Source organism: Aquarana catesbeiana, linkage group LG03 (assembly GCF_042186555.1).
Source record: "Aquarana catesbeiana isolate 2022-GZ linkage group LG03, ASM4218655v1, whole genome shotgun sequence".
In the NCBI taxonomy this organism is placed as follows: Eukaryota; Metazoa; Chordata; class Amphibia; order Anura; family Ranidae; genus Aquarana; species Aquarana catesbeiana.
The window spans coordinates 558,781,594-558,803,455 of NC_133326.1; the positions used below are offsets into that span (position 1 = coordinate 558,781,594).

Genomic DNA, 21,862 nt, shown 5'->3' on the forward strand with positions numbered 1-21,862 from the left:
TTCTCTGCTGATGTCTTCTAGCCCTCTCCGGTTCTTCTCCCTCTGTCTGCTGTCTTCTGCCTCTGCTGGGTCTTCTCTGCTATCTTCTCGCTCTTTTGCTGGGTCTTCTCCGCTGTCTTCCCCCTCTGTTCTTCTTCCAATGTTGACTCAACGCTCTTTCCCGCTCTAATGCCAGGTGCGCGGTGTGCCACTACTTATATTGGCATAGGGCGGGGTCACCATGTGACGTCATATGGAGGCCCCACCCCTTATGACGTCCAGGCCCGGGGTATGATGGGCGGTGACGTCATAAGGGGTGGGTCTCCTATGTAAGTAGTGGCACACCGCGCACCCGGCATTAGAGCGGGAGAGAGCATTGAGTCAACATCAGAAGAAGAACAGGAAAGAAAACCCAGCAAAAGAGCAAGAAGATAGCGGAGAAGACCCGGACAGCGAAGAAGACAGCGGACAGAGGGGGAAGAACTGGAGAGGGCTAGAAGACATCAGCAGGGATGACCCGGAGAGGGGAAAAGAACAGGAGAGGGCTAGAAGACATCAGCGGAGAAGAGCTGGAGACAGGGGAAGAAAGCGGAAGCGATGCCGGAGCTGCCTTAGTAAATTACTTTAAAAACTTGTGTAATGTGTTTTATTTTTGACATCTTTTTTTAGGTGAATGGGTAGGGGTACAATGTACCCCATATTCATTCACAAAGGGTGGGGGGCCAGAATCTGGGGGGCCCCCTTGTTAAAGGGGGCTTCCACATTCCGATATGCCCCCCGCCCGCAGACCCCGACAACCAACAGCCAGGGTTTTCGGGAAAAGGCCCTTGTCCTCATTATTAGGACATGGTGCTTTGGGTTGGGGGGGCGCTGGAGCCCCTACTGCCCTAAAGCACCCACCCCCCCATCTTGAGGGCATGCGGCCTGGTACGGTCTTGGGGTTGGGGGGCGCTCACTCGTCTCCACCCCTTTCCTGACCTGCCGGGCTGTGTGCTCGTATAAGGGTCTGGTATGGATTTTGGGGGGGACTCCAATGCCGTTTTTTCGGCGTGGGGGTTCCCCTGAAAATTCACACCATATCGAAGGGGCTGGTATGCTCTTGGAGGGGGAACCCATGCCATTTTTTTTCCCCCTCCTCAGAGCACAAATCGCATGCCAAAGTCGGGTCAGTTAAGACGGCGATCCGACTTTGATCCGACTTCAGTGATATTCAATGGGCTGAAGTAGGATCAAGGTCGGACCAAAGTAGTGCAGGAAGCATTTTCAAAGTCGGAACCGACTTGTGTCGGACCAGTTAAGACGGCTCCCATAGGGAAACGTTGATTTTCACACGTAATGCGACATAAGCTCCCAATGTTGGAACGTTTGTCGTACCAGTGTGAACCCAGCCTTAAACATATATGTAAATGAAATGTGTCAGCTGTGTGTGAAGTAGATACAGAGTTTCTTTGAGGTGAGTTAACACTTTGCACACAGGTGAAGCTTAAAAATAAAGCTGGTGATTCTTCAATCCCTGAAAATTATGCAAACGAAAAAAACAAAAAAAATAAAACACAAGCACCACTAGTAACACCAGGATAGCCATCTATTTACCTAAATATATAGATGGCTATCTTGGTATCTGTATATTTAAAGTTATGTAAATATCTCTATTTTCTCTGAGCCTGGTATTATTGCCCCTGACTGCCTATGCCCCCTTTTCTTCAGACGCTTTCACAAATAAGGTTGCTTATTTTCTTTGCCTTCTCTTCCTAGTTTAAATATCTTGCACGTGCTGTCTACTTGCTGTTCTTTATTCCTGTCTCCCTGTAGGCCCTACCCTCCGCGACCACCCCACGTCCAGTCTCTCCTTTGTATCGCCAGCCTTTGCTTCGTCTCAAATCCCTCTCGGTGATTAGACAAACACCCCCCCCACCGTTTCTCAGTCCATTGAAAATACTGAGCCTTGTTCTCGTCCTTGTTTGCCACTGTGCGCAAAGCCCCCTCCTCGCCGCCTGACATGTGACTGCACATGTGAAGAGGGGTGTTCGGATTTCGGGCCTCGGGGCACGGTTGGAGGAGATGTTAGACTGCCAAGTCGATGAGGCGAATGAGGCTGCCCCCCCAAATCAACCGGCAACAACAGCATGTGATTATGTAACGCCCGCAGTGTCTGGCACTGCGCTTCACTGGAGACGCATCACGTGTTGTGCAATGCTCCTGGCCCTGAAATTCAATTAGGCGGCTCTGAACGATCGTGACTCTGCATGAGATAAGCTCTCTTCTCTCCCCTCTCCCGCTCTACGCTAGAAAGCAAATGGCTTTATTAGCTGCACATGAATACGCGGATTGTTGCTGATCCGCCGTGTGTTTGTATACAATACGGACTCAGCGAGGGCGTGGGGGCTAACGTTATGTAACGGGTCTCTATCACAGCCCCGAGAATATTGCATTCTCTATCTCTCTTTTAAAGAGCCAACGGACTTTTGAAAGGCATGAAAGTTCTCTTTATGTAAAAGAACTAGCTGAACTTCTCAAAAATATGTATCTTAAAGTATATCTAACTTTAAGTATATCTATATCATTTTTTTTTTTTTTTGCATAGAGTAGGGATATCATGAACCACACTGTTTAGGGGTTATGCTGATGGGCGTTCTTGTCAAACACAGCTGTCATCATTCTAATCAAACACATTAGCATGGAAAAGCAGTGTTTAATACAGTCTTTCTTACTCAGGGTTCTTCCAGAGATTGTTTTTGGTTACTTGAACACTGAGCAGTTCCTGCCTCTTAGGTAACCACTGATACCAGTGATCTTGTTACTCAGTTGACATACTGCCCACTGACCACCAAAGTAAGGAGCATTCATCACACTGACCACTAATGTAGGGAGCATTCTTCCCACTAAACATCAGTGTAATGGGGCCATTCTATCACTAACCATCATTGTAGGGGAGGTCCTTCTCTTCTGACTGCCAATGTAATGGGGCCCTTCTGGACTGACCGCCAATGTAATGATGCTTTTCTCTCACTGACCACTAATGCAAGACAGTCCTTCTCTACTGACCACTAATGTAAGAATGCCTTCTCCATTGATCACCAGTGTAACAGGGCCATTCTCTCACTGGCCATCATTGTAATGGGAGTCCTTCTCTACTGACCGCCAATGTAATGGGGCCCTTCTGGACTGACCACCAATGTAATGGGGCACTTCTCTCACTGACCATCATTGTAGGGGTTCCTTCTCTACTTATTGCCAATGTAATGGGGCCCTTCAGGACTGACCACCAATGTACTTGGCCCTTCTCTCACTGACCATTAATGCAAGACAGTCCTTTTCCACTGACCACCAATGTAATGGGGCCCTTCTGGACTGACCACCAATGTAATGGGACCCTTCTCTCACTCACCATCATTGTAGGGATTCCTTCTCTACTGACCGCCAATGTAATGGGGCCCTTCAGGACTGACCACCAATGTAATGGGGCCCTTTTCTCACTGATCGCTAATGCAAGGCGGTCCTTTTCCGGTAAGAGGGACTTCTCCACTGACCACCATTGTAAGGGGGTCCTTCTCCACCAACCACTGGTGTAAGGTGGTTCTTCTCTACTGACCATCAGTGTAATGGGGAAATTCTCTCACTGACCATCTTTGTAGGGGGGGGTCCTTCTCTACTGACTGCCAATGTAAAGGGGCCCTTCTGGACTGACTGCCAATGTAATGGGGCTTTTCTATCACTGGCCACTAATGCAAGACAGTCCTTCTCCACTGACCACCAATGTAAGAATGCCTTCTCCATTGACCACCAGTGTAACGGGGACATTCTCTCACTGACCATCATTGTAAGGAGGTCCTTCTCTACTAACCGCCAATGTAATGGGGCTCTTTAGGACTGACCACCAATGTAATGGGACTCTTCTCTCACTGACCATCCTTGTAGGGGGGCCCTTCTCTACTGACCGCCAATGTAATGGGGCCCTTCTGAACTGACTGCCAATGTAATGGGGCTTTTCTCTCACTGACCACTAATGCAAGACAGTCCTTCTCCACTGAACACCAATGTGAGGAGAGGGCTTCTTCATTGACCAACAATGTAAGGGGTCCTTCTCCACCAACCACTGGTGTAAGGTGTTTTTTCTCCACTGACCACCAGTGCAAGGCCCCTTTCACACGGGCGGACCGTTCAGGTCTGCCTGTCAGTTTTTTAGATGGACCTGAACGGATGCTCCATACAGGTCTATGGAGCGACGGATGTCAGCAGTGACATGTCCACTGACATCCGACCCGCTCCGATCCACTAAAGTGTGATGGATGGAAACCCTATTTTTTCCATCCGTCTGGCGGATCGGATGAAAAGAGACAGACCTGTCATCTGCCTGCTCAGCGGGGATCGACGGAGCGATCCCCCGCTGAGCAAAGCAGAGCCCGTACACAGACATGTCTGTGTGAAAGGGCCCTAATGGGGCACTTTTCCACTGACCACCAACATAAGGGGGTCCTTCTGCACTGACCACCAATGTAATGTGACACCTTTTTCACTGTCTGTAAACGTAATCAAGTAATTATCAAGTTCTCTTCTGGTCATTATTACTATTATTATTATTATTACAGCGTATCTATTTCTATGACTTCAAATGTGCTTTATCATTAGCAACATACTTTATTCGATCTTATTTTATTGTTTTTTAAAATGTAAAGGATGCAAGAATAAAAACATCACAATTATTTAAGAAATGTAACAGAAGCTCATTCAAATGAGTACAGCGCTAAGTAGTAATCTCAGGACAAGGCATAATTTTATTTTTAATACAATTATTTTGTGGAATAGAACAGCATCAGTTGTAAAATATGAGGATGTCAACTGTCTTGTTCTTTTATATTTTCTTTTATCTCCAACTTGCTGTTCATGGCAATGTACCATGAGGTGTACATATTAGAATATTAGCAGGGTTCCCTGAGGCCTGAAAGTTATTTCCAGGGTTCCATTGTGTTAGCAGTTTGAGAAATGTTGATTTAATAGGAAAAGGCTGCATTTGATCTGCCCTCGTTTACCATTCAAATACACTTGTAAAGGGCATGCTGCATCAGAAAAAATGCAAAGCAGATCAAAGCAGTTTCTGACCTGTCATGTACACTACCTAATTGACGTCAATGGTAACTTGCTGAGATGCGTTTGACATGCGTTTCAAATGTAGGAAAACAATGCGCATGAACATAAGCCCTTCTCCTAACACAAAAGTATTTTAACTGGAACAGAAGGGAGGAGAAATTTCCCAGTTGGACTGCAGACCGAAATACAGACCTGACAGGGATTTCTTACTTAATCCAAAACTGAAAAAAAAAGTTTGGGCTGGAGTTTGGTTTTAACACAGCAGTTGTGAAAAGACTCTCTTAAAGTGATACTAATAGAGTTGCCACCTCATCCCTTTAAACCCGAACACCTTTGAATTACACAGGTTCTGAGGCTAATTTAATGCAGATAAGGCACCAAGTAAGTTTAATTACCACCTTAATCAGCCACAGAAACTGTGTAATTAATATGTGTTCGGGTTTAAAGGGATGAGGTGCCAACCATAGATACTAAACACACACACAATTGAATATACAGTATGCCCTCTCTTTCTGTATGTGGATGATGGCACTGTAATTATTTTAATTAAAAAAAACCCATCTAAGTACCTTTTTCCTAATCGATATACAGCTGTCACATGACCCAGCTCTTTCCCAGCCTGTCTGCAGGGAAATATAAGCAGGGGGAGCTTCTAATCCTCTGCTGCTGGTCACATTTAAAAAAAAACAGCCTTTGGATTACAGAGTAAAAAAAAAAATTATCAATAAACTGTTTTAAATTGTTATACAAATTATGTGATTAAAATAAATTCTTTAATATTTTTTGGAAGTAACATGGTGTGGGCGTATTTCTGCCAGTCACAGGCTGTGTCACACCCCTCCAGTCTGTGTCTTAGAATAACAGGGAAGTGAAGCCTCCATTAATCTACATGTAAATTCCCATCCCCATTGTGTTTAGCTGGTTAGTAGGCATGGAGGAGGAGGGAGGGAGTATACTGTCATTTACCGCTGTGTGTACGCCCACATGTATGACTCTATAGTCACCATGGGCTGCTCAGATGAGCTAAGGAGGAAATGCTTAGGGTAGAAAATACACTGAAAACTGAGCATGCGCACTAGCTGCCAACACTGCTCTGTAAAATTCCCACCTGCAGTGGGGACATGGACAGGAGGGGGAGACAAAAAACAGCAGAATCAACCAGGTTTTTTGCAGAATACAGATAACAAATTCCATTGTGACTGAGTGAGTATGAACAGCATGTAATACACCATTTTTTGATAGTTTTTATCAATATGGGTTTAATGACACTTTAAAGAGCAGGTAAGAAACATTAGTCAATGATCTGCTGGTTTGGGATAGAGATGTGAGATGAGATGTGACTGTGCTAAAGGCAGACAACAAATGCATCTGAGATTACAAGTAATCCATGGGAGAGAAGATTCAATAGGTGCTTTTTACAGGACATCTAAACAGAACTACAGCCTCTTGTCACATGATGCTTTGCTGTGCAACCTGCATCCAATGGTCTTGTGTGTGTTCGGAGAGAGGGCGATGCTGGAACCACAGAAAACACACATCTGTATTTTTGTAGATGCCAACTGTAGGCTCTTCAGAAGATAAGAAGACCAACAACCATAAGGGATAGCTGGCCATACACACAGCAAATTTTGATGGTTTCTGATGAAGCTGTGGGTCACCCTGTCTGCACCACTGCACACTGACATCCTTCAATCAAATAAGTGAAGGAGCTGTTGGAAAATGCAGACAATTGGGTGGGGTGGGCAGGGGAAACCCCATATTAGTGGCCATGGTTTTGGAATGGAATGTCTGACCGGAGCATATAGGTGTGATTTTCAAGTATACACAACATACCTCTGCAGAAGATGAAAATTGTATCAATCAATGACTATCCTGAGTCGGTTTGCAAAATCTTACAGCCAGACCATAGCATACCTCTAACTATTTCAGTTTCACAAATGGAGTGCCTGTAAGTTTTTATTTTTCTGTATGTAAGTTTGACATAGGCCGGCACGAGTGCTTGCTCTGGCTTTCTCAAGGCTTCGGTGAAAGACCTCTTTGTCGGCAGGTTTGGCAGCAAGCTCGTTGTTACCAGCAGGAATCCTAAAATCACAAGTGACCTGTTAACACCCTCTATGTCTCCAGGCTGAAGATCCGCCAGTGACTTGGTCGAGCAAATAGAGCCATTAAAATCCTGAGCTCTGCTCCTGATTCTATTGGATTTTATTTCTCCCTTAAAGGAAACATCCCACAAATTAAAGCTGCAGTATAATAATTCTGGGTTAGTAAGTTCTGTCATCTTCTCTGGACATCATTGTCCTGTCGCTAGCATATTTCCAAAAAGTCAAAGAAGGCAGCTTTCACATGAGCCTTCACATTAAAAGGAAACTCTTTGGAGGGGGGAGCTACCTGCAACCCGGTGCATGTACCTGCAGTTGGACCCATACTACAGAGACTGGAAGCCCAGTTACTATACTGTTTAATAAGAAACCTGCCACAATACTAGAGACTGGTGACATGTTATACTAGACTACTGAAAGCAATTCCCATGTTTTAGGTTTAGGGGACCACTGAGAAGTGCCATGATATAGCAAGAGACTGCTAAGGACTACTCCTAAATTACAGGATAATGCTAGGGAAAATCCTCATCTTACAAGACACTACCACTAACGACTGCCGACATATAAAGAAACTGCTAAGGACTATTCCGTAATGAGAGACACCTTAAAGCAGTATTAAACCAAAAAGCAATCATTTATTATATTGCAGCCCACCAATTCTTAGACGTGGTGGCTGCATTAGTACCTGTTTGCTGTGCTCAGTTCACATCTGCCCCGGCATGGTGGCCAGGCACTATAGCATTGTGTATAAGACCTGGTGGCAACTGAGTACTAGTAGGCCTACTTGCCTTATGAGAAAGGGGGCTGCTCTAGGTGAAGAACACACAAACCAGCCTGACCACCTGCATTAGGGGTAAGCGTGACAAGCTTCACTTTGTTAGAGTATCTAAATCTGCTAATACATCTAACACTCCCCTCCCTCCAGACTGACAATGCTGCTGTCCAAAGGTGTCCCTGTCCTCCTTCATCCAGAGTGCAGGCATTCTTAATACAGAAAGTGTGTTACTGGCTGGATCACCAGGTGGAAGCAGAGGGAAAAAGCCTAAAAGAGAAAACGAATGCAGCCACCACATCATAGGATTGATAAGCTGCAATATTTTTTTTTGTTTTGGGTTTAATACCACTTTTAAGACTGCCGCCATTTGATGAGAGACTGTTGTTGAGGATTGCCAACATGGAACAAGAGACTGCTGTTATTGTTTGCACACTAAAAGAGACTACTAGGGAAGGCATACACTTGCCAAGGGACTGCTGAGGGCAATTGCTGTGTTATAAGAGACTGATGAGTACTGCCAATGTGTGACAAGAGACTGCTGAGCATTGTTCCCATGTTGCACTAGGCTGCTGAGGACTGCTAACATGTGAGACTGCTAAGCACTGTTACAAGAGACTGATGAAGATGATTTTTGACTGCTAAGGAATGTCAACATGTAATTAATTGCTAAGGATTGCCAGCATTGGACAAAAGACTGCAAACATTGTTTCCATGCTAAAGGGACTGCTAAGGATGTAAGTCACTGCAGACGTGTGACAAGGGACAGCTGAGCCCTGTTCCCGTGGTGGATGGAGGAATTCCCCCTGCTAGGACCTTGCATTCTGACAGTGGGACTCGCAGCTGCTGATTGACAAAGGTTTTCCTGCTTGTCCCTTCAACAGAAGTCAGTGGTGGTCTGTCCATAAGGTGCGCCGTCCCCCTAATCCATATGCCTAATCCCTAGTCTACATGCAGGGCGCCGGACACATGGATTCCAATGGTTTTTTTTTTTTTTTGAAGCACATGATTAGAGCCTGAGGCTCTAATTGGCGTCAAAAAAGGGTGGGCTCGAGGCCCTGAGCCCACCCATTTGTATGACAATAGCAAATTCTTATTTGCTATTGTCCTGATACTCTTCCAATCAGGAAGCTGGTCCTGAGACCCAATTGGCCAGGGAGTCTTAGGACTCCCGGCCAATCGATTCTCAGGACCCACTTTCTGTTCTGCCTGGAGGAGAAGGAGCGCCCCCCGGAGCAAGGAGTAGCAGCCCTACCCCAGATCCTTGTCATCTGCCTAAGGTAAGGAGGCTTCTGATCACCGCCTTCCTTTCCGTCTCCCGCAGGGGGTTGATCGCCACCTTCCCGTCCATCTCCTGTGGGGGGAGGGGAATCACCGCCTTCCCGTTCATCTCCCGCGTGGGAGGGGGATTGCTGCCTTCCCTTTCGTCTCCTGGGAGGGTGGCAAATATTGAGCACCAGCCACCACTGCAAATGATCAACCTCTGTCAAGCAAAGATGGCCACACAGACTGAAAATTCGGACGCTCCCTGATAAACCTGCCAAATTTCAGTCCGTCTGTGACCAGATATACACTAGGCTGCTCAGGACTACTAAGCTGCGACAGGAGACTCCTAAGCACTGTTAACAATTGACTGCTAGAGAGGATTCTTAAGTTACAAGAGACTGCTGAGGAATGTCAACATGTAATTGCTAAGAATTGCCAACATGGGACAAGACAGTACTGGGGACTCTTGCCATGTTGCAAGAGAGCGCAGAGGGTGTCGGGCACATGCCATAAGATTGTTGCTTCGTTAAAAAGCATTGTTTCCATGTTACTGTAGACCAGTGTTTTCCAACCTTTTTTTCTGTCACTGCGCCCTTAAAATTATACACAATCTCGAGGCACTCCCTTGCAAAATGTAAAAAAGTAAACTAATATTTGTACATAACACAACAACATCAACACACCTAGGACACCCAACGTTGGAGGTGATTTATTCTTCCAAAGCAAATTCTCTCCTTCAATCAGCTAAAGTGATACCAGTGCTGACCGACAGGGGCAGGAGAGGGGCAAACAAGGATGCTGTGCAGGCGCCTGATGTCCCCTTTAGCAACCGATGATGTCATTGGTTGTTAGAATGCCAGTGGTTGGAAGGTTTTAATGGTGCACAATGAAAACCTGCGGCTTTGTGTAACTTTATGCCGCGTACACACGGTCGGACTTTACGGCAGACTTTGCCCGGCGGACTTTTCAACGTACTTTAAGACGGACTTTTTGAATGAACGGACTTGCCTACACACAGTCCACCAAAGTCTGTCGAATTCGTACGTGATGACATACGACCGGACTAAAACAAGGAAGTTCATAGGCAGTAGCCAATAGCTGCCCTAGCGTGGCTTTTTGTCCCTCGAACTAGCATACAGACGAGCGGACTTTTCGACCGGACTCGATTTCGATAGATTAATTTAAAACATGTTTCAAATCTAAGTCCGTCCAACTTTTGATAAAACAAAGTCCGCTGGAGCCCACACACGATCGAATTGTCTGACGAAATCCAGTCCGCCGGGCAAGGTTTGCCGTAAAGTCCGCTCGTGTGTACGCGGCATAAGAGGAAGGCCTCATCCACCCACTGGCTTGTATACAACTTTTAGGCATTTGGCCAAGGCATCCCTGAAGAAACCTGAAGGTACTCTGGTTGAAAAGGAACACAAGTAACCTTTACAAGGGAGTATAAAGTGCTGTTCCTATCTTCCCAGACTGCTGAACACGAATGCGAAAGACACTGTTAGGGACATTTCCTATGATACAGAAGACAACTGGAGACTGCCAAACTGTGACAGAGATTGATCAGGACTCATTCTGCTTAAGAACTTCTGACGTGATAAGAGACACCTGTTTACTATGGATTTGTAACAGAAGACTGCTTAAAGTGGTTGTAAACCCTTACATATACTCACAGAAGTGTATAGCCTCAGAGGATACACAGAGATGGAAGAAATCCTCCTACATAAGTTGTACCGGTTTTATCTGCAGCCCTTTCTCCTCTACAGCCTTCTAATGCACACATTTCAAGCAGCATATGTCAGCGCTAGAAGGCAGGGGGCGTTGTCACACACTGCACTGCACAGAAAGGAAAGCTAAGTGTAATCTGAGACCTCAGTGGAGGGAATGGACACGCCCCCTCCTACACAGTCTCAATGGAAAACAATTACCTTTTCAGTTCTGGAGGGGGATGGGCATCCCCAGGATTCTGTGGCATACCCTGTCAGAAGTGACTCTTGCAGAGGGAGGAGAGAACAGATGGGAACCACACTAGGTGCTTTGGATTGAGTTTAGTATATACATTGAAGGGATATATTTTGTTCATTTTTCATTTCAGAGGTTTACAACCACTTTAACCTGAAATGGTTTAATCAGAATATTTGTGCTGGAGAACTTTCGTATTGTTGAGTACATCTGATCTGCGACAAGAGACTGCTAAGGAATACACCCCAATTGTTATCTATATTATATATAGAGTTTGCAGGGTCTTTGATGTGTTTCAATACATTTCACATACAAACTATAAATCATTTTCTTGTGTGTGAGTACTAGTGCATATTAAGATGCAATCTTTTAAGGATAAGGCTGGGCAGGTAAAATAACAAGTGAGCCTTTTCATGTAATTCACCTGATATCTCATCGCAGATTAATTTGCTTAGCAACACATGCTATTTTTGGATGGAAAAGGTTAATGGTAAGTATCAGGTGAGTGTGACATATCTTCCGGTAAGTTATATGGCCTGAGTTCTCTAACTTGTCTCTGCAGCGTAACGAATAAATAAATTGGATTGCTCCTGATTTATTTTCGTAGCTCGCCACGTCCTCCCTCCAGAGCAACCTAAATATTATTTGGCCGGGGACTTGATGGTGATTCTGCGCCAGTCTGTGACAATCTGCTTTTCTAGTATTATTTTTAATTTCACACTGGCTTTCATACAATTTTTTTTTGTGCTTTGTTGCCTTAGTGCTGCAGAGTTAAGGGGAACAAGCAATCTACATCTTTCCCCCTTCGTTCTTAAATATCAGGCCCACCGAGGTATGAACGCCTCGGCGCTCACGGCCATAAATCTAGCCGTCAGGGTTTTCCGTAGCACCGGTCGAACAGGAACATTTTTCAAAGTCAGCAGCACCATCCGCCGAGCTCTGCATCTTCCAGTCGCTGTGGGAGCAAAGTGTGCTTCTTTTATCTCCTAAATCATCTCTGAGATCCTCTGTGGCTCCTCCTGGTGCCAGCTTTCGATGCAGTGCTGCCAGGACGCGCGCTATGGCTGCCAGGACCAAGATAAATCTCTTCATTATTGGCATCTGTTTTGCCTCGTTTCTCTCTATTTCTTTCCCCTCCCTGTTCTCCCTTGTTTCCTCCGTCTTCTTGAATCATATAGCCACGTGCTCCTGGTTGGAACGCAGTAACACCATCATGCATGCTGTGGCCAGGTGTTTGGGTGCGTTGGCAAGTTGCGTCATTAAAAGGTTTTAAAGAGGATCTTTGAACAGATGCTTGAGAGACGCTGGGAGCTTGGGCAAAAATAGTTGTTCTCTTATTGTTTGTGTGGCTTTATTTCTGGCCTTGAATTTCAAGTAGTTTTACTTAATTGAAAAGCATTGAAAACCTTGTTCAATTCCTCCGTATGTGCCAATCATGAACTGACTGTGTGGGCCCTTGTGGAAATGTATGTCATACAAACCTGGTCTGCAGAGTTTATCTCCAACTCTCCCCAAACCCATTTTAACTATTATGCCGCGTATACACGGTCAGATTTTCCGACGGGAAATGTTCGATGGGAGCCTGTTGTCGGAAATTCCGACTGTGTGTAGGCTCCATCGGACATTTTCCGTCGGAATTTCCGACAAACAAAATTTGAGATCTGGATCTCAAATTTTCCGACAACAAAATCTGTTGTCGTAAATTCCAGTCGTGTGTACACAATTCCGATGCACAAAGTTCCACGCATGCTCGGAATCAAGCAGTAGAGCCGCACTGGCTATTGAACTTCATTTTTTTCTCGGCTCGTCATACGTGTTTTTCGTCACTGCGTTCTTGGTGATGGGAATTTCCAACAAGATTTGTGTGACCGTGTGTATGCAAGACAAGTTTGAGCCAACATCCCTCGGAAAAAAAAACATGGATTTTGTAGTCGGAATGTCCAATAGTGTGTACGGGGCATTAGGGTGTTAAAAGAGACTGCTGTGGTATAAGAAAAAGCTCTTACATTGCAGTTGCTGAGCCACATAAACAGAGATTCTATCACATGGCAATCCCTGTGCCTGATCCACAGAGTTTCTTTCTACAACCCTACTACTCTAAGCAAAACTCACTTTAACTGCTGCTGTGTAACAAGAGACTGCTATGTTACAAGAGATCTACAACCATTATAAATACTGTACCTTTTTTGTCCCCTTTAGTATGAGGGATCACATTCCATTTGTTCTCATCTGCAAGAGCTAGAGGAGGAGAACCTGCAGCACACTGAACTTCCCAGTGAAAGGCTGTACGGGGGGGGGGGGGGGGGGGGGTTTCAGGACAAGTCTGATCATTGGAGAATAGCAGGCAGCTAGAGAACAGGTGTGTTCTCCTGCCTAGTGTGGTGTGTGGTCAGTTATTAATAGGAAAGCAGAGGGACTGGAAGGATCACTAGGGATTTCACACAAAGGAAGCAATACAAAAAGAAGAAGATAATTTTTAATACAAGTGCATGGTAAAGCAGGCACATATCAGGAATATGAATTATTGAGTTTACAAAATTCTTTAATGTTTTAGTCTGAGTCTAGATCTGTGTTTGTCCCAAACGTGTTTAAATTCCAACTTTATGAGAAGTGTTCTTGATCATAGATACATATTGAAAATACTGCCCTCCTGAACCCTTTTTACACCCTTAAAGCTGAATTTCAGGTATAGATTTTATAGCATAGTTACGCTGGACCAGCTTATCAATATTCTTTTTTTTCATTGAGGCCTCCAGAATTGAACACAGTATTCAAAATGAGATCTAATAACAGATCTATATAGGGGAATCAGGACCGCCTTCCTCTTGTTGGTGATCCCTCTTGTTATAACAAAATATCTACTGTATGTCGGCAAATCAGGGCCTCCTGCTGGTCATTCCTCCAGTGATAACTAAATATCTATATAGACGAATCAAGTCCTCTATTCTCCTGCTGGTGATCCCTCTAGTGATACCTAAAGATTCATATAGGGAAATCAGGATCTCCTTCTTTCTGCTGGTAATACCTCTAGTGATAACTAAATATCTATATGGGGAATCAAGACTTTCTTCCTCTTAGTGATCCTTCTAACTTAAAATCGGTATAGAGGAATCAGGACCTCCTACTGGTGATCCCTCTAGTGATAACCTAAAGATATATCTGTGATATATTGCAGTGCTCTGGAAGAAAACTACTGCTCCCACCATGTCATATTGGAAAAAACTGGTTAATTCAGTTATTCACTTATACAAGGCAACGTACCGCTCTAGAGGGTGTGAAAAGAAATTCGCTGAGGTGTGGCAGGCCTGGTTGGACTCTACTGCTACAGTGAGTTGAGAAGTATATTAAATGATTAGGTGATGGATGGAATGATATAAATAACACTCTGTAGACTATCTAGATTCTGGTAAATCGATGAAGGTTTACTTCCCTGATGCTTATGTTTGCATATTGGATATTCGGTAAACGTGACAAGAGGTTGGGTTTATGAATAATTGAAAATTTGTTGGATGCATAGTTCCATAACTGTTATAATATGACTGCTGGTCCCGTAGAGGGGGAGGGGGGAGGGGAGGGTGGGATGAAGAAGGATTGTAGGCCCTGCCAGGCCTTCTTCGACACGGTATGTTGCCTGTCTGAGAATGTTTATCTGTTTGTTTATAAAAAAAAAAAAAAATATTGCAGTGCTCTGTAGTATTACTGCTTACAACGCTCTCCCGGGGGGTGAAGAGATTGCTATGTCACAAGAAAGAGCTGTCGCATGGCAGCTACTACTACCCTACTTTCCCTAAAATACTTTACTACTGTGTTTCAAGAGACAATTCTTAAAGAGGAACTGCAGTCTGCTCACATAATTTGTAATAAAAACATCTTTGCCATTCTGAAGCTTCCCTCCAACTACTTTACATATTATTTTATATATACTGTGATTCTGTACTTGCCAAATATGCTGCAGAAATCTCCCTCCACTGAGTCTGGCTGCAACCATTTTAACTGTGGGCAGCTGAAGCTGCTGCTTGTTCACTTCCTGGATTTACATAGCTACACAGAGGCACACCTCCAGCTCTGCAGCTCTCATTGGCCCTCTTATGACTCATCCCCCCTCCCTTCCTGGAGAGCTGCACATGATGTTATAAGCCTAGGCTTTTTACCAGACAAGAAACAGGAAGTGAGCTTTATAAGGTATTTACTGGCAGAAAAAAAAAAGTTTTAGTATCCAAAGTTAAAACAACAAGGGCAGAGGATTTAATAGATGAAAAGATTCCACTTTAAGTCAGGGCAATAGACTGCTGAGGAATGTCAACATTTTATTGCTGAGGATGGCCAACACTGGACAAGACAGTACTGGGGACTGTTGCCATGTTGCAAGAGTACAGAGGATGACAGACACATGCCAAGAGCTTATTGCTTTGTTAAATATGGGAAGTCGCATTGCAGTTAGTGTTCTTGCACCTGCAGAGTTTCTGTCCATATTCTGATCTAAAACCCAACCTAACTGCTACTGTGAGGCCTGATTCACACCTATGCATTTTTAGTGCATTTTGCAGAACGTGTTCCATGGGAAACCATGTTAAATGGACTGCAGTGCAAATCTGCAAAATGCAAAAAGTACAAAAAAATGCATAGGTGTGAACTAGGCCTAACAAAAGACTGATTTTCAACGAGAAAGAGGTGTCACTTTGGAATACCTGTGCCTGATCTATAGAGTTTTTATCTACAGCTCTACCCAAAGCCTATTTTAAATAATCCTATGTCAGGCTCGAGTCACATCTATGCATGTTGCTTTTAAGTGTTTTTGCAGTGCTCTTTGCAGTGCTTGGATACGTGTTTTTCCAGCAATTTTTCTGCGATTTGCAATTTTTTTACACTGTATATAGCTGGTTGCTAAGGAGGGGGCCGGGAAGCCAGCTGCCGCTTCCTTAACAACCGATGAGTCATCAGCTGTTGCTGGCTAAAAAAAAAAAATTGCTGGCTAAAAAAAAAATCGTGAAAAAAATCAGCGTGGGCCTCCCCCCCCAGGTCCATACCAGGCCCTTGGGTCTAGTATGGATTCAAGAGGAACCCACCCCCACGCCAAAATGTAAAAAAAAAAAATGGCATGCCCCCCCTTAACCCATACCAGACCCTTATCCGAGCATGCAGCGTGGCAGGTCAGGAAAGGGAGGGGACGAGCGAGCGCCCCCCCCCCCAACCATACCAGGCCGCATGCCCTCAACATGGGGGGGTGGGTGCTTTGGGGCAGGGGCCTCTTCTCCACAACCCTCACCCCCAGATCCCGGCCCCCCCCATGTGAATGAGTATGGGGTACATTGTACCCCTACCCATTCACCAAAAAACGTAGTGTAGTGTGAAAATATACAGTAGATAGTTTTTGACAAGTCTTTTATTAAAAATATCTTCTTCTTCCTCAGGTCTTCCTCCATCTTCTCCTGCATCTTCCTCCTCCGGTCTTCTCCTTCTCCCGCTTCTTCTTCCGCTCTTCTTCTTTCTCCTGTCTTCTTTGTCCGGTGTTCTTCTTCCTCTGCCGCTGACCCTTCTCTGATGCTGCGTCCCGCTGATCTGTCCGCGCCGCGGGTCTGGTATGGATTTTGGGTGGGACCATTTTTTTTTATACTTTGGCATGGGGGGTCCCCTCCGAATCCATACTAGACCCAAGAGCCTGGTATGGACTGGGGGGATCCCACGCCCCTTTTTTCACGATTTTTCTTTTTGACGGCAATTCTTTTTTTACATTCAGCTGGGAAGCCCGCTGACAGCTGATGACTCATTGGTTGTTAAGGACGCGACGGCCGGCTTCCCGGCCCCCTCTTTATCAACCATTTATATACAGTCAATGTGCAACTAAAAAAAACACAAAACGCAAATCGCGGCAAAATCGATCTAAAAACACGGTACTTGTGTTTTGGATGCGGGTCAATTGAAGTCTATTACATGCAAAACACTGCATTTTGCGGGAAAAAAAGTCCCCAACCCTTTCCAAAAATGCAGAGGCACAAAAATGCATTGATGTGAACGTGTTCCATAGGAACTCATGTTAAAAAAAAATTCCCTGCATTTCTGCAAAATGCATCAAAAAACGCATTAGAATCGAGCCTAACAAGAGACTGCTTATCACAAGAAAGTGCTACATAGCCCCAGAGAAGAAGAAACATATATATTTTGAGGACTACTGCCATGGTATAGGAGACTTTTTTTTTATTTATTACACTCTAGTGACTGCTGCCATAACTTACTTCAAAATATCCTGCAGGTGCCATGTTGGAAAATGAGGCAGATGCTTCAGGACTGTCATTTTAGTTGTTGCATCACTTTTGGTTCATGTGCCATGGCTACTTGCAATCTGAGGTCTTTATTTTATTCCATTTTCACCCAGAAGGTACACTTAGGGGTCTGTTTTAAAAAAAAATAGTTTTGCGAATCTCTCAGCATTTGCACAAAAATCACAAATAATACATTCTTTATGTGTATATGGAATTAAGCTAGTTCTTACTTCACAGGACAACACACACCACATGTTTCTCAGCCTGGATAGCAGTTACAGTTTGTCACTGACATCATGTCTACACATCATTCGCTGCCTGATGCCTGTTTGTCCTGGGTGGGGCCTGTGGGGGCTGTCCGTCGTAGAACACTTCGTCTCAGCTCCCAGGGGGGACGTTCCCCGTATATGGGGAGACGCATGGCCCATACTGCCATGCCATCAACACATGGATACCCTAGACACAATACACGCTTTCTCCTGACGAGCGACAATAAGTCGTAAAACGCGTTGAGCCAACAGACATCGTGTTCCAATTATGTGTCTTATCAGTATATTTTCTACTGTATCAATTATTTCCAGTCTATATACTTTGGGTTCCATTACTATTCATCATGTGTTTACCTATTTTATAGAATAAAATATATAGATGTTGGTATAGATATCATAGATATGTTCATTACTATAAATTAATAGATTATCCTGTCCCTCACATACTTCATGTAAAGTCCCGCTCTCTTTGCAATGTCTTTTATATATAATACAGGGATGGAGGTTAATGACTGCGTCATTACCTCATATAAAGTCCCACCAACCCCCTTTCCTCGTTAATACTTCTCTATGTATTTACCAGCAAAGTTGGCGACAGGCTCTCGTTAACATGCCAGTGTGGGGGAGTCACACACTGGAGCCACAATTAAAACTGTTGCACATGTAACTATCAGCATGTTCCTTTTAAGCCTATTTTGCTACTTTGTTCCTGAAGTTTAAGCAGGTAGAAAAAGCATGATTAGATAGAAGCAGATGCTTCAAAACGCTAAAAAACAAAAAAAAAAACAGTGGCCCCTTAATTTTGCCCGCTCGAATATATATTCGCATAGCCGTAATTAGAAAGTCGAGTGCTTACCTCTGATTGTACTACAAAGCCACCCTAATGTCACCATCTAAAAAAAAAAAAAAAAAAAGATTCATCAGAATCCCTTGTGATTGCCGGCTGCTTAACGACAGGGCTTGATTGCAATGGCGGAGTCGTGACGGGCGGCGCTTCAGGAGCCCCAGCGAAGGGTTAAAGGAGCGCAATTTGTAAACTCTTCTAAATCACATCTAGGCAATCCGGAGAGATGACATTAAGTGTGAAGGTTTTTTTTTTTTTTTTAAATAATATGGATATTGAATAATGTTTCCCAGAAAAATGAGGCACTTGTTTTAGTAAATTGTAAATTCAGGATTTATTTTTTCTTTTTTTTTTTTTTTTTTTTAAAGTAGGTAGCACTTTAGCATGGCAGATGATTCGCCAGGTTTCACATGATGAAGCACTTTGGGTAAAATTCAGGAGATGCTATTAATTGTAATGCATCTTCGTTCTTCCATGCGAGCAAGATGAAAAGTTTTCTGTTCTTTGGGAGATGTTGGGAAGAGAGTTATTACGCTGATTATCAATTAACACCTTTCGTCTCCGCAGCCTGCGGTGAGCAGCTGAGAGAGGGGACGGATGATAAATGCAGGTTAGTATAGGATGATGAGTAGACTGGGGCTTCTCTTGTGGCTGCTGGCCATGAAGGGGTATTGTAGACATAAAGCCTAACATTTAGTTTGCAAAAGCACATTGGGATCGATTTACTAAAGGCAAATCTACTTTGCACGGCAAGTGCACTTGGAAGTGCAGTCGCTTTAGATCTGAGGGGAAGATCTGAAATGAGGGAAGCTCTGCTGATTTTATCATCCAATCATGTGCAAGCAAAAATGCTGTTTTATTTTCCTTGCATGTCCCCCTCAGATCTACAGCGACTGCACTTCCAAGTGCACTTGTAGTGCAAAGTGGATTTGCCTTTAGTAAATAAACCCCCCCACGTCATAAACAATTGCCCTTTTTTTCCATTTTTTGATGCATCTCAGGGCTTGTTCACACTACAATTTCAGCGTTTTGGATGCTTTTTTGCATACACATTTACAAACATTTAAAAATATTTTTTACATACACGTTTACACATATTTTTGATGCATTCTGACATGTTTTTTATGTGTTCCAGCGCTTTTTATCCCCCCCCCTTTTTTTTATATTCTACAACCCCAATTCCAAAAAAGTTGGGACACTGTGTAAAATCGACATACAAACAGAATTTAATGACTTGCAAATCTCATAAACTCATATTTTATTCACAATAGAAAGTAGAAAACATATCAAATGTTTAACCATTTGCCGACCGCGCTATAGCCAAATAACGGCTAGTTCTGGGAGTCCATCATATGATGGCCTTCCGTGATCACGGCCGCTGTGTGCCTGCTGCGGGGCACAGGAGGCGCACTCTGTGATCACAGTAACCAGCGGCTGATCACAGATTGAGGTAAAGGGCCAATTAGCGGCTCTTTACCACGTGATCAACTGTGTCCAATCACAGCTGATCACGGATGTAAATAGAAGCCGGTGATCGGCACTCTTTTCCTCATGCTGACAGCATGAGGATCGGAGAAGTGAGCTGATAACCGGTTTCTCTAAAAGGGACATGTACACTGATAACCAGGGCACTGATTATCATTGTCTTGATTATTAGTACACTCTAAACAGTGCCCACCAGTTCTGCCAATGTGTGCCCACCAGTGCTGACAATGTGTGCCCAACAGTGCTGCCAATGTGTGCCCACCAGTGCTGCTAATCTGTGCCCACCAGTGTTGCCAATCAGTGTCACCTATCAGTGCCAACTACCAGGGCTGCCTACCAATGCCACCTATGAGTGCCGCCCATTAGTGCAGCCTCATTAGCTCACATCCTTAAAGGAGAAAAAAATTACCAACATTTTACAAACTATGAAAACCTTTTTTTATTTGTTTATTAGGAAAAAAACCCCAGTGGTGATTAAATACCACCAAAAGAAAGTTCTATTTGTGTGAAAAAAATTATAAAAATATTTTGTTTGGGTACAGTGTTAAATGACTGCGCAATTGTCATTCAAAGTGCGACAGCGCTGAAAGCTGAAGATTGGCCTGGGCAGGAAGGGGGTATAAGTACCCAGTAGACAAGTGGTTAAACTGAAATTTTTTTACCAAATACCATACCTATACCATGTACCATTTAAAGAAAAAAAAAGTAATTTTGAAATTGATGGCAGCAACATGGGGTCAATTCACTAAGAGTTAATTAACAGCAAATAAAATGCGGTAAAATAGCGCTTGCATTAAATCAGTTTTGAATTTTGCGTTAAATAATGAATGCAGTGTTTGTTCGATTTAGCGGTAATTAACACATGCGATAATCTATTGCATTGAGCTGGTTGCTAAGGAGCAGTCTAGAGCGGCTAGTCGGCCGCCACATTCTTAACAACAGATGAGTCATCAGCTGTCAGTGGGTTCCACGCTGACAGCTGAATGTAAAGAAAACATGCCGGCAATTAAAAATGATGAAAAAAAAACAGCATGGGTTCCCCCCAATGCATACCCAGCCCTGCGTGTGGGGGGTATATTGGAATCCCTTACTCATTCACCAAAAAAGTGTAAAAGTGAAAAAAGACAGTACAAAAGTTTTTGACAATTCCTTTATGAAAAAAATTAAAAAAAACAATCACGACACCGACACCACCGCCAGACCTGAAATAGGAAAAAAAAGCTCCGCTCGCCACAAACGCTCCAGCAGTCTGCCTGCCCCGCCGCGTGACATTTCTTAAATACCTATGGGGCAGGGCCACCCGGAAACATCAACTGATGGCACCGCCCCCCTTGTGACTTCACCGACCGGTGCATGCTGGGTCAGTGACGTCACAAGGTGACAGTGCCACTAAGTGACATTGCCGGGTGGCCCTGCCCCATAGCTATTTAGGAAATGTCACACGGCGGGGCAGGCAGACTGTGGGAGTGTTCGTGGCAAGTGAAGCTTTTTTTTCAGGTCCGGCAGTGGTGGCGTGATTGGCAATGAATCTACATCAAGGGAAAATATTTTTTCTTTTTTAATAAAGGAATTGTCAAAAATGTTTGTACTGTCTTTATTCACGTTTTTGGTGAATGGGTAGGGGTACTATTGTTAGAGGGGGCTTCCAGATTCCAATACGCCCCCCGCCCTCAGACCCCTACAACCACAGCCCAGGGTTGTGGGAAAGAGGCCCTTGTCCCCAAAGTACCCCCCCCATGTTAAGGGCATGTGGTGTGGTATGGTTCAAGAAAGGGGAGAGGTGCTCGCTCGCCCCCCCCTTTCCTGACCTGCTGGGCTGCATGCTCGGATAAGGGTCT

At 44.3% G+C, this 21,862-nt stretch overlaps 1 protein-coding gene and 1 long non-coding RNA gene across 6 annotated transcripts in view; one reads left to right on the forward strand and one right to left on the reverse strand.

Annotated features, from left to right (window-relative positions):
• ITPR2 (inositol 1,4,5-trisphosphate receptor type 2) overlaps nucleotides 1-21,862 on the forward strand; it is a 518,259-nt gene that overhangs the window by 324,833 nt on the left and 171,564 nt on the right. The gene's annotated exons all lie outside the window — the stretch shown is intronic.
• LOC141132836 (uncharacterized) overlaps nucleotides 1-21,862 on the reverse strand; it is a 98,303-nt gene that overhangs the window by 17,447 nt on the left and 58,994 nt on the right. For both annotated transcript variants that reach the window (XR_012242971.1, XR_012242970.1), the window contains exon 3: nucleotides 17,400-17,556. This is a non-coding gene — a long non-coding RNA (uncharacterized lncRNA). The remainder of the gene's footprint in view (nucleotides 1-17,399; nucleotides 17,557-21,862) is intronic.